Below are 12,391 nucleotides of genomic sequence, written 5' to 3'. Positions count from 1 at the left end.
ATAGTAAAAAGTCATTATGATGGGTGTGCTGACTCCAAAGGAGTTGAGTTTCCTAAGGAGGTATAGCCATTGGTGGCACCTCCTGAGAATCTCCTCTGTGTTGGCAGAGAATTTCAGGAGGTTGCCAAAGATGGTTCCCAGGTATTAGTACTCCTAAACTACCTCCACTGGCTTCCCATGGATGGTGGTGCTGACTGAAGCAGCCAGATCCCTCTGCCTACTGGAGAAGGTCACCACCACCTCTTTGGTTTTGCTCACGTTCAGTTCAAGTTTGGAGCTGTCACACCACTCTACAATCTCCTGCAGAGCGGGCCCATGGTGTTGTGAGGGGCCTGAAAGCAGTGACAGGAGAACCTTGCCATCAGCATATTTCACCAGGTGACAGTTGGGCTGAGTGGATCTGTAGTCATCGGTGTAGAGGTTGACGGGCAGGGGGGAGCCAGTGGAGGTGGAACAGAGACCGGAGAGAGAGTTGTTGACCCAAACTTTCTGAGTCCTGTTGGTCAAAAAGTCCAATATCCACAGGATTAGCTGATCATCCAGGTGAAATCGGGAGGAAAGTTTAGTGGCCAGGATATGAGGCTGCAGAGTGTTGAACGCTGATGAGAAATCAGCAAACAGAAGTCTGGCAGAGGAGTGAGGGAGTTCCAGATGTTTGTGGATGGAGTTCAAGATGAAGATTTTTGCATCATCGACACCTCTGTGCGCATGGTAAGCAAGCTGGAGGGGGTCCATCAGGGGGTCAGTTGCTCTTACAATGTGCTGTTTTATGATCTTCTCCATGGCCTTCATTACCAGGGAGGTGAGGGCCACAGGACGAAGATCATTCAGAGACTTTGGGTTGTTTCTTTATGGGATGGGGATGACTGTGGAGTGTTTCCACAGCTGAGGGTCGGTGTGAATGTCAATTGAATGTTGAAATGGAGTCCGGAACACACTTCCTAGTTGCCCTGCACAGTGCCTCAGGACTCGACTGCTGATGTTGTCAGGGCCGGGTGAGCTCCTCTCCCTGGTCCTCCTGAGGGCTCTCACCACATCCTCAGTCCTGAAGGTGAGTGCAGAGCTGCCAGGTTTTAGTGAGGATCTAGACTCCTCAAGCTGGGTGATATTGTCCGTCTCAAACCTGGTGTAGAAGGTCGTCAGGGAAGGAGGAAGGGTTACTGCCCTCCACCTGGATGGTTCTGGGGGTTGTCACCACAGTATTCACAGAGGCCATGGTTTGGAGGCCCTGCCAGGCTGTGCGACGGTCCCCTGTGGTGAAATTTTTTTCAACTGTGTTTTTATACTCCAGTTTAGCAGTTTTTATGGCCCTCTTGACCTCCCTGTTGACCTTCTTTTTGTCCAGAGCAGAGCCGGTGAAGAAAACCCTCTTTTTTTATTAAGGATTTCCTTGAGCTCCTTGGTGATCCAGGGGGTTTGTTGTTGGGGTAGATGGAGACTGTTTTTGAGGGGATAATGTTGTCAACGGAGAAGGAGATGTATGATGTCACCGTGTTGACTTGTTTGTCGATGTCATCAGAGGGCGAAAGAAGGCTGTCCCAGTTAGTGGCTTCGAAACATCCTTGCAGGGTGAGGATACTTTCCTCTGTCCACAGCTTGATGTTTTTGGTGACCTTTTTAATCCTCTTGATGACTGGGGTGTAAGCAGGGGCCAGCAGGATGGTGTGGTGGTCTGCTGAGCCGAGAGGGGGGAGGGTGAGGGCTTTAAATGTATCTGGTACAGAGCCATAGCATTTATCCAGAGTCTTCCCCTGACGTGTGCTGCATGTAACATACTGTTGGTATCCTTTAAGCAACTTGTCAGGGGAACAGTGGTTGAAATCACCCAGGATGAACTTGGGAGAGACTGGTGATAATTGTTCCAGTTTGTACAGAGGGTTGGTGATGTACTCTGTGGCTTTAGCTGCATCAGCTCTGGGGTGGATGTAAACCAAGATGATGAAAAGCTGTGGGAATTCTCTGGGGAGGTAGTAGGGGCACAGGGACTGTAGAGCACCAGCTGTTGTTTGCATTCCGACACACGTCTAAATGTTGCTTCCCGGTGCGTTCGCGGTCCCTGTCCAGACATAGAGGTGGTGAAAAGCCATCAATGTGCAGAGTGCTGTCATCGTCACTGTTGTTTAACCACGATTCCGTGAACGCCAGAACAGAGGCAGTTCTGTACTCATGCAGGTGGTTGACGCAGGCTTCCAGCTCGTCCAGCTTGGAGTAGAGAGACCGCACATTAGCAAGGATAATGGGCGCAAGACGCTCGTTGTTTGTGTGCCTCCCTCTTGAGTCTGGCTCTCAACCCCGCTCTTATTTAATCTCCTCCTGGTTACCTTGCTATTGTGCGTTTTTCAATTTCCGTGTCCACAGAGTATTTCCTCGGGAAAGCAGTCCGTGGTAGTGGGGCGGAAAAGTCCGAGGCCGGGCTGTAGCTGCAGCCGCAGCTGGATGAGTAAGTCCCTGGTGTAGGTGAGCCTTGGGGGCCTGTCGAAGTGTCGGAAACAAGTCTGAAAAATCACAAAATTGTAAAATAGCCTGCATTTGTATAGCGCTTTCCTAGTCCTTAAAGACCCAAAGCGCTTCACACTACATTCAGTCATTCACACACTAGTGATGGCAGCTACGTTGTAGCCACAGCTGCCCTGGGGCGCACTGACAGAGGCGAGGCTGCCGGACACTGGCGCCACCGGGCCCTCTGACCATCACCAGTAGGCAAACATGGGGTTAGTATCTTGCCCAAGGATATTTGGCATGCAGCCAGGAGGCAGCCTGGGATCAAACCACCGACCTTCTGATTAGTGGCTGACCTGCTCTGCCACCTGAGCTACAGCCACATAGGGGTGGCTGTAGCTCAGGTGGCAGAGCACATCATAAACATTTTCAGTGTCAGTTACAAGCACTGGTGTACAGACAATAGCATGACGTGTAGAGGAAAAATGAGGAAAAGGAAAAGAATACAAATATACTGAGTAGACGGTGAAAAACAACAACAAAAAGAGCATTAAAGTTAGAAAAAGAACACAAAACTGCTCAGCTGACTGGCCGGTCGACCGCACGAGCAGCGACTGTAGAACTGTTTAGCTGATTTAGAGTTTAGAAATGTGTTACCATAGAATGTAGAATTATTTTAGAGATACTGCCTGTGGAGTAATAAAGGCTGATTGTGTCGTGAACTTAGGAGTAGATTGTAGACCTCCCCCACTGAGTGGAAATTCCCCAGAGGAAGTTTTAGGGTGGGGGTCTCAACATTTGTAACTGTGGTCAGGAAGTGAGAGGGGTTTTATGACCTCTAGGGGGTCACCTACACCCACAGTGTTTTAACGGTCACGCACACACATCCACACGCACACTCACTCATGTGCACGCACATACACACAGGTATGCGCACACACTCACTCACGAGCACTCACATAGACACAGACACAGAGTTTCCAGCACACCGTAGGGGGTTTTATGATGGGGTCACTTCTCTAAAGCTGGCTGTAACTAACAAAGGGGTGAAGATTTTTGCAGAGGGACACCGGCCTCTCTTCCCTTCTAGAAGTGCATGCTTAAATGAAGATAAATGAAGATGAGTAAATGAAGATGAATAAAGATTTTGTGAAAATGACTACTGAGTCCGGTGCCATCTCTGGACGCTCGAGGAATGAAAAGAACCGGGGTAAAACTGATTTCATAACAGTTTTGGTGCCGAACCCGCGGGATTCGCTCGAGGCCCAGAGATGAATTGGCAGAGCTGAGATCGTGAAACAAGGCGAACAGAGAGCTAGCTCACATGATTAAAAGGTAAGCACGACCTGTTTATTTTCGAACCGTGCATAGTGTTTAAAGCCTAAATTATCTGTTCGCTAAGTTGAACGTATCCCAGCGTAAATTCACTCAGTAGAAAAAAAAAAGGCGGCTAGCGTCCGTCTCAGTGCGACTAAAGCAAGAGACTTTTGCTAAGAACTCAGGTTGATGTTTAGCGTACTGTGAGCGACTAAAGCAAGAGACTTTTGATAAGAACTCAGGTTGATGTTTAGCGCCCCGTAAGGATATCTCGGTGCGTTAAAGCAGGAGACGTTTGTTACGGATTAATAGAATCGGTGTTTGATCCGTGGCGGTGTTTGATCCGTCTTAGTTATTAGGAAAAAAGTGGCGGTGTGTGATCCGTCCCCGTGCGTTAAAGCAGGAAACGTGTAATTATTAGTTAGAAAGCGGGGCTGAGAGGCTTCGTCGCCAGCTAAGGGCTGCGCGTGTCACGGGTTTGGTTACCCCACCTAGTCTCGGACGCGGGGCTAGGACCTGTGAGGGCAGGAGATCCAGGGTGGTGACCTGGGGATTGGTGGCTCCTTAAATAACTAAAGCTAGGTGTTGGATCCTAGTCGTGGTTGATAACCTGCATGAGAGTGGGGGCAAGTTGTTTTGTTAGTGAGAGAACGACTGCTTGGCTCAGCCCACTGACTGCAGTGTGTGTAGATTGCGTGTGTGTGTGAAAGCGCCATTAGAGTCGGCGTCTCGTCTGAAGTACGGGAGTCAATTAAAGTAACAAAAAAGAATTCGTGTCTAAAAAGTGTGTGTTTGTGGTGTGCAGAAATCGCGGCAGAAGGCCGTGTCGTGAATTGTTGGGAACTGTGAAGTCAATTGGGGGTTTAATTTGGTTTTATATTTTTTAGGGGAAGAGAAACCGCGGTATCGAGTCCGTGGCGCAGTTTGAATAATTTGTGAGGTTCACGAGTGGATGGCACCCGCTCTGTGTGCCGCTTAGGGCGTTGTCCGGAATAAGCAGAGGAAGAAGTGTCTCGCAGAAAGTTTGAATGAGACTGCGAGAAGCATGAGGTGTGTGTGAGCCAGCCTCGAGGGGCGGGGTCACAGGTGGAACGAACGAAGAGTAAAATGTGCGTATGTGTGAGAGAGAAAGAAAAGGTGGGGGCGAGTGACCAGCCTGTGAGTGTGTGTGTGAATTCCTTGATGACAAAAAGGGAGACAAAGTAGATTAGTTGATTTTTTGTGAAATAATAAATAGTCAAGAAATCGTAGTGATCAAAGAGGAGAAAATGAACTAAAGTAAATAAAAAAATAAACAGTGGATTAGTGTTAAAGTAATGACAAATAAATTGATAAAATTAACAGTGACTTTTAATGGGCTGAAAGGCTGTGCTGTTTACCTAGATGAAGTGGTGGTATATAGTAGCACCTGGGAGGATCATCTGGATCGTATTCGCACTTTGTTTGAACGATTAGTTTGGGGAAATCTGACTATCAACCTGGCAAAATGTGAATTTGCAAAAGCAACTGTGACCTATCTTGGTAAGGTTGTAGGCCAAGGTTATGTGAGGCCAGTTGATGCAAAGGTGTTGGCCATTAAAGAGTTCCCTGTTCCAGTAACCAAAAAGGAACTCATGAGATTTTTGGGTCTGGTCGGTTATTACCGCTGTTTTTGTCGAAACTTCTCAACAGTGGTTGCTCATCTGACTGATTTGTTGAAGGCCAAAGTAAAGTTTATTTGGTCTGCAGCATGCCAGCAAGCTTTTTGGGATGTAAAAGCTTTACTGTGCTCTGAACCTGTGCTTTTAGCCCCTCGCCTGGATCAGCCCTTTAAGCTGTACGTGGACGCAAGCCACATTGGTGCAGGTGCTGTTCTAGTCCAAGCTGACAAGCAAGGTACTGAACATCCAGTTAGTTTCTATTCCAAGAAGTTCAACTCCCATCAGCTGAATTATTTGGTCATTGAGAAGGAAGCTTTGGCATTAGTCTTGGCCTTGCAGCATTTTAGGGTATATTTAGATTCTGCTCGGCCAATTGAGGTATTTTCTGACCATAACCCTCTCACTTTCTTGAACGCATTGCAGAACCCAAATCAGAGGCTCATGCGGTGGGCTCTCTTTTTGCAGCCTTACAATTTTGATATCCAGCACATTAAGGGCAAAGATAATGTCATGGCAGATGCTTTGTCCCGTGCCCCTTTGTAACCAGCAGCTTCACTCCTCATATGCTTTGAAGTATGTCCTCTCCAGTATCGTTTTCCTTCCTCTTAAATTGCTCCTAGGTACCAAGGTTGCTGAGGTTGGAGTTGAGCTGATGATGATGATTTTTGAGCATACAAAAGGTGTTGAAAGTGAGGTTGCATGTGTGTGTATATATGTTATGAATTTAATATATGTTAGTTCTTCTAGTTGCAAATTCATAATGTAAATGTGTTTGCCAATTCAGGGTGAGACCCTGTTCTATGGGGGGGAAGTGTGACGGCCAGTGGGCTGGCCTTGTGTTTTGCTTTTTCTTTTACCTGTTTCTTGCAGGTAGGTGGAGCTGGCCCAATTATTGATGCAGCACACCTGAGAGGCCAGTCCCAGTGTATATAAAGACACCTTGACTGAACCAGCGAGGGAGGCTGGCTTTGACACTCTCTCTGGCACTTGTCATGTTCATTTGGAAGTTTCAGTTATGGCTGTTATGTCCTTTAAATTGTGTTTAAGTTGCTTTACCTTATTTTGATTAATTATGTCTTACAGTCTTTAAAAGCCTGTGTGTGGTCTCCCATTTGTTTGTCACTTCCTATGAGCCGGGTTGTGACAACAGAAAATGTCATTGTGAACCTGAGAGGTTACTTTACTATTTATTCGATTGTTCAGTCTGACGTCACTAGCCGTGTCTGGACCTAAACTCCGCTGCAGGTCCATATATCAAACGATCACTGTGGCATTACTGAGAGTTGAAAACTGTCTAAAGTCTTTCATCTTTAATAAAATGATCAGCGTTCTGCTCTACCAGGTGTAACAATTGAGTTTAACATCCAGGCATCCATGAAAACGGAATTTATGACATTTAACGGAGTTAGAAGTTAGCAGGGAGTTAGCTCGCTAGCTTCTATCTAAATACAATATAGCATGTCCTGACTGCGGGGTTTTGGAAACAAATTAAAACGTACAGCTCTGTTATCACTTCCAGCATAAATGAAGACAGAAAACTAAACAGCAGTGACGTTTGTAGGGTTACTGAAGTTGGGCTAGCTGGTATATAATGATGTGCTACGTGACCGCTAGCGACACAGCTATGTTAGCATAATATAAACAAGCTAACTTTTTTTTCCACTCGATAAAAGTTAACGTGAGTGTTCTCGGTGGTCAGGAACAAATGTAATCACATGGCAGGATGCTGTAAAAGGACCAAACTTCAGCCAGGAGAACAACTGAGAATGACTAACCTCGTATTGTAGATGGATATCCACAATACGAGGTTAGTCATTCATATACTGCTGCACGGGCTGGGCTGTAGTTACATCCTAAGGTTTTAAAAACTGAGCTTAAATAAATGATTAGCGGTAATAAAAGCCGAGGGAGGTCAACAGTGATCACTGACTGTTTTAGGAGCTTTTTGAGATCAAATAGAAGAAAATACATAACATTAAACATGTTAACAACACAAAAGCCATATTAAACGCAGACTACTTTAGGCCCGGAAGTAGGATTCGTCGCGTCATCACTGAACAACCGGATAGGGTATATAAAGACATACAATTATAATGACATTGTCGGTTTTTTAATCATTCAGGCTATTTGCAGCCTTTTGTAGAGTGACCTATAAGAAATTGTTATTATCAATAGCCTAAGTAACGCTTCTGTTCAGTCATAATCCTTGTATTCTTTATGCTTCTTTTAATTGTAATGTGTTACTTAGACTAGACTACTGTTTTTGGGTTAGGTGAGCGATTTCACAGGCTAAACAACCTAATAGTGCCTCCCATAGGATGTCCATGGTGCCTCCTGTCCACAGAGCTGTAGGCTACTGTAAGCTACTCTCTGCTGCACTGAGTGCGCCTAATTTTGAATGTGCATCTGTAGCTTGTCTATGATTGGATAATGATGTGAGGGTGGGAGGAGCGGGAGAACAGCTCCTAGTTCATGGCCACAGCGAACGAACCAGCAGCACGCACCATCTGCAGAGTGGAGAGAGAACACGAGAGCAGAAAACGTCGAGCAACGACGTTTTTAGGACAAATCACAAATATACGATTTCAATTGTTTTTGATGATCTGTGGTTGTTCATCTGAAGTTTGCACGGTAAGTTTGACAGGCTACTTTTTTCCAGACATCACTAGCATCAGTATTTAGACTAATCCTTGATAACTTAGCGCTAGCATGCTAGTTCAGCTGAAAAGCACGGGCAAACTTTTGAAATACTGAAAATGGTCACCTGTGTCTCTATTAAAAAGATATTGGTCACATTAAGAGGCTATGTACAGTGGTCCCTCACTTATCACGGGAGTTGCGTTCTAAAAATAACCCGCCATAGGTGAAATCCGAAGTAGCCATTTTTCTTTTTCTTTTTTTTAAACTATTATAGATGTTTTAAGGCTGTAAAACCCCTCACTGCACACTCTTTACACTTTTCTGAGACAGGCATGAACATTTTCACATTTTTCTCTCTTCTTTAAACACTCTCAAAGTTCAAACCTTCGTAGAAAATAAAGTCCAGTGTTGTAGAATGAAACCAAAGATCAAACCCTTTTTTCAGGTCCAGAACACTGGAATACCGCAGCTGCCAGAGAATTCAACATTAATGAATCAATGGTACGGAAGTAGATGAAGCAAAAAAAATTAGTTGAGTAAATATGTCTGTGAAGGTTCTCAGTCATCCAGGTCATCGTAGTCCGATGGTCCATCATGGGGGTGTGCATGGGGTAGGAGGGGTTGTCCATGATAGAAACAAGCTTTTTTTAGCATTCTCCTTTCAGACACCTCCTCCAGGTTCTCAAGTCTGACACCCAGGACAGAACCAGCCTTTTTAATCAGTTTGTTCAGCCTGTTGGCATCAGCTGTCTTCACTCCACTTCCCCAGCACACAGCTGCAAAGAACACTACGCTCTCCACCACTGAGTGATAGAACATGGTCAGCATTTTCCTACCAACATTGAAGGACTTGAGTCACCTCAGTAGGAAAAGCAGACTCTGCCCTTTTTTGAAGATAGCATTGGTGTTCATGGTCTAGTCCAGCTTACAGTCCAAGTGTACCCCCAGGTACCGGTAGTCCTCAACTATCTCCACATCAGCCCCTCTGATGGTGACAGGGTTAGGAGGAGGAGCCTGCTTCCTAAAGTCCATAATCAGTTCCTTTGTCTTTGTGATGTTAAGTTGTAGGTGGTTTAGCTCACACCACTCGACAAAGCTGTCCACCACACTCCTGCACTCCTCCTGTCCATCCCTGATACAGCCCACAATGGCAGAGTCATCCGAGAATTTCTGCAGATGACATGACTGAGACTTGTACCTGAAGTCAGATGTGTAGAGGGTGAAGAGGAAGGGTGATAGGACCGTCCCCTGCGGCGCCCCTGTGCTGCTAAGGATGTTATCTGAGCGGCAGCTCTTCAGTCGAACATACTGCGGTCGACTTGTTAAATAGTCCGTAATCCAACCTACCAGTGGGGCGTCCACCTGCATTTCCGTGAGCTTATTCCCCAGCAGTGATTGTCTGATCGTGTTAAAAGCACTGGAGAAGTCAAAGAACATGACCCTCACAGTGCTCCCAACAATGTCCAGGTGAGAATAAGCCTGGTCCAGCAGGTATATGATGGCATCCTCCACGCCGATACGAGGTTGATAAGCAAACTGCAGGGGGTCCAGCCAAGGCTCCACCAGCAGACGCAGATGTCTCAGGATGAGTCTCTCCAGCGTCTTCATGACATGTGAGGTCAGAGCCACTGGACTGTAATCACAGAGGGTCGACGGATTGATCTTTTTAGGGACAGGAACCAGGCAGGATGTCTTCCAGAGTGATGGCACTCTCTGCATTTCCAGGCTCATGTTGAAGATCCATCGTAGAACTCCAGACAGCTGGGAAGCACAGCACCTGAGGGCCCTGGGACTGACACCGTCAGGGCCAGCAGCTTTGCTGGAGTGGAGTCTGCCCAATTCTTTTTTGATGTCATCTGCTGAGAGGGACAGGGTGAGAATGTCTGAGGGGGCAGGAGAGGGGGGAGGCGAAAGGAGAAGATGGGAAGAGCTGGGTGTGGAGACAGGAGACGTAGGGCAGTCAAGCCTATTGAAGTGCAGATTAAGGTTATTAGCACTTTCGACATCCCCATCCATCCCAACACCTCTCTTTTGTCTCAGGCCAGTGATGGCCCGCATTCCATTCCACACCTCCCTGGTGTTGTTTTCCTGAAGTTTGGTTTCCAGCCTCCGTCTGTAGGACTCTTTACCCTCTGCAATCTTGGCTTCCAGCTCCTTCTGCACCACTTTCAGCTGATGTCTGTCACCATTTCTGATAGCTCTTTTTTTCTTGTTCAAGGTTGCTTTGATGTCTTCGGTAACCCAGGGTTTATTGTTGGGGAAGCACAGAATGTTTTTTTTGGGGACCGCAGTGTCCACACAGAAGTTGATATAATCTGTTACACAGCCTGTCAGATTGTCAATATTGTCCTGATGAGAATCACAAAGAACATCCCAGTCAGTTGACTCAAAGCATCCCTGCAGAGTCTCTTCCAACTCCCTTGTCCATATTGTAACTGTTTTTATGGCTGCAGGTTGTCTCTGAACAGCAGGTCTGTAAAGGGGCTGGAGGTAGACCAGGTTGTGATCAGCCCTGCCCAGAGAAGGGAGAGGGCAGGAGGTGTATGCCTCAGTGGCATTGGCATAAAAAGGTCCAGTGTTTTGTTGTGTCTTGTTTTGCAGTCCACATACTGCTTGAATGTAGGTAGAACAGTGGAGAGGTTCGTGTGGTTAAAATCGCCCGTTATAGCCACAAATGCAGAGGGACCACGATTTAGTAGGTCCGCTGTCGCAGAGCTGATGACGTCATACGCCTGTGCCGCGTTGGCGTCATGGGAGATGAAAACAATGACGATAATGGTGAGGGAAAACTCTTGCTGTAAATAATATGGTCGAAGACCGACTGCTAACAGTTTGATGTGTTTGTTACACACAGCCATCCTCACCTTAACGTGACTGGGGGAACACCAGCGGTTGTTAACATAGAGAGCGAGTCCTCCTCCCCTCTTCTTCTCGCTGCTGCCTCGGTCCCTTTCCGCTCTCACACACGTAAATCCGTTTATATCCACCACCTGGTCCAGGATGTTTTTGTGCAGCCATGTCTCCGTGAAAGACATAACACTGCATTCTCGGAAAACTTTCTCTGTCCTTGTCAGCTTTGTGATCTCCTCCATCTTATTAACCAGCAATCTGACATTGCCAGTCACTACAGACGGGAGAGCAGGACGGAATCTTTTCCTCCTCAGTCTTCGTGTTTTCCCGGCTCTGCAGCTGCGGTAGTTCCTCTTGATCACCGCAGGGGTCTCATGCTGAACACCGGCATGGCTGTGCTGTCTTAGCCCCAGCAGCAGGTCCCAGCTATAGACAAAGGGGCAGCGTGGCGTCGCGGTCATCTCAGTAGTTTTACACGGAGTTTCGTGTCCAAACATGGATAGAAATTTCTTGACTACACAAGAAGTATAAACTAAAAAAATAACTAAATATACAAAAAGAAATAAATAAGAGGAAAAGAAAGAAAGGGGAAAGTGATTTTCAACTGTAGAGAGCATGCTAGACAGGCTGCCATCCGAGACGGCGCCGGAAGTCAAGCGGATACGGGGACCGCAGAGTGGCTGCTCAGATGATGTGAAAGAGGTGGTCCTGCTTCTGCTCAGCTACTTTGAAGAGATGGAGTCCATGCTTTCCCATGTAGAAGATACATGCTGAGTCTTGATCGGAACCTAGTCAGCACAAACATATCCTCCTTCATTTCTGCATTGTGCATCATGTTTGGGAGCTACTACAATTTTAACATCCATTATCCATCTGAGCTGGCTTTCACTCTGAAAGTTCTTCAAAGGTGAGCAAATATGTCTTTTTTATTTCTCAGACCTGAGAGTCTCGCGTTGCAACAATTGTAATTGAGACTCTGGGATCTGGAGTCTGGCTCTGAGGTGGCTGGAATCCAGGTCTGGCTCTGAGTTTTGGCTGGGTTGGACCCGTATTCAGACTGTTTTTATAAAATAACAGTCTGAATCTGGGTCCAAGCCTGGCCTAGACTCAGGGCCAGACCAAGACTCGGCTGACGTCTAACTACCTATAACCTTGGTACTGGACTTTTAAAATGCAAAAGTGTGACTTATCACTGCAAAAGACACATGTTGTGAAGGGTGCCAATACTTTTGACCATGCAGTGTTCACTTCCCAAAGCATTTTGGTGATATTTTGTCTTGAATTTGGAGAAACCCATTCTTGTTGCAGTTTGGCCATGGCTGTGTATGTGTACGTATAGGCTTGTACTTATTTTTTAACTGGTCAATTAAAATGCTTAATATGCTTCTATATGATTTTATTCTACAGGCGTTTCTTCTCCATAAACCCAGAAAAAGGAACCAAAAAAGAGAACAAAAACTCGAAGCCTCTTTGTAACAAGAACCCTTGAGTCCTCACCCTGATTC

General features: G+C 46.3%; 1 pseudogene; it reads right to left on the bottom strand.

Annotated features, from left to right (window-relative positions):
- Positions 1-371: 371 nt before the first annotated feature.
- Positions 372-2,012, bottom strand: LOC146546216 (uncharacterized; annotated as a pseudogene).
- Between the last annotated feature and the right edge of the window lie 10,379 nt (positions 2,013-12,391).

This window comes from Mchenga conophoros, unplaced genomic scaffold (genome assembly GCF_057382185.1).
Source record: "Mchenga conophoros isolate Kocher_MC1m ecotype Shallow Benthic unplaced genomic scaffold, M_conophoros_male_GT1.1 unmapped_scaffold_4, whole genome shotgun sequence".
NCBI classification, from domain to species: Eukaryota; Metazoa; Chordata; class Actinopteri; order Cichliformes; family Cichlidae; genus Mchenga; species Mchenga conophoros.
Note: the sequence above shows the minus strand (reverse complement) of the source record. Positions and strands in the feature narration are given on the sequence as shown.